Genomic DNA, 975 nt, shown 5'->3' on the forward strand with positions numbered 1-975 from the left:
TTTTTTTTTGTTGCAGTTTGGCTGGGGCCAGGTTCAAACCTGCCACCCTCAGTATAGGGGGCTGGCCCCTTACCCACTGAGCCACAGCTGCTGCCCTAGATTGTTCTTCTTTTTCCAATTCCAAAAATTGGTTCATGAGTTAATTGATGTGCTCTTTTTCTGTTTTTTAAATGTAGGCATCAAATGTGGTAAATTTCCCTCTTAAGAGCGTTTTGCTATATTCTACAGGTTTTGATAACTTGTTTCTTCATTGTTGTTATGTGTGAGGAATTTAGTGATTTCATCTTTTATCTCTTCCTGAATCCAACTATCATTCAACATAAGGTTGTTTAATTTCCAAGTCTTTGTGTGGGGATGAACATTTTTGTTGGAGTTGAGTTCCATCATTATTGGCTTGTATTCTGAGAAGATACAAGATATAATTTCTATTCTTTTAAGTTTGCTGAGATTTGATTTGTAGCCTAGGATGTGGTCTGTTTTGGAGTATGTACCATGGGCTAATGAGCTATTCCTTAGCTTTGGGATGGTGTGTTCTGTACATGTCTCTTAAGCCCATTTGTTCTAGGGTCACATTTAAGTCCTTTGTATTTTTGTTTAGTTTCTACTTAGAGGATCTGTCCAGCTCTGTCAGAGGGGTGTTAAAGTCCCTGACTATTATGGTATTATGGGATATCATATTGCTCAGACCCATCAAGGTCTGTTTCACAAACCTGGGAGCATTTAAATTGGGTGCATAAATATTTAAAATTAGAATGTCTTACTTATTGTATTGTTCCTTTGACCAGTATAAATGGGCCATCTTTGTCTTTCTTAACTTTAATTGCTATAAAGCCACTTGTGTCTGAAAATAAGATTGCAACCCCTCCTTTCCTCTTATTTCCATTTGCTTATGTCCCATTAAGTTGTTAACTTCCTCTCTTTCTGTTCTCTTGAGGAAGGCTTGTAATGCTATAAATTTCCCTCTTAGGACTGCCT

The sequence above is a fragment of the Otolemur garnettii genome, unplaced genomic scaffold (genome assembly GCF_000181295.1).
Source record: "Otolemur garnettii isolate 467f Iridium unplaced genomic scaffold, OtoGar3 scaffold00210, whole genome shotgun sequence".
NCBI lineage: Eukaryota > Metazoa > Chordata > Mammalia > Primates > Galagidae > Otolemur > Otolemur garnettii.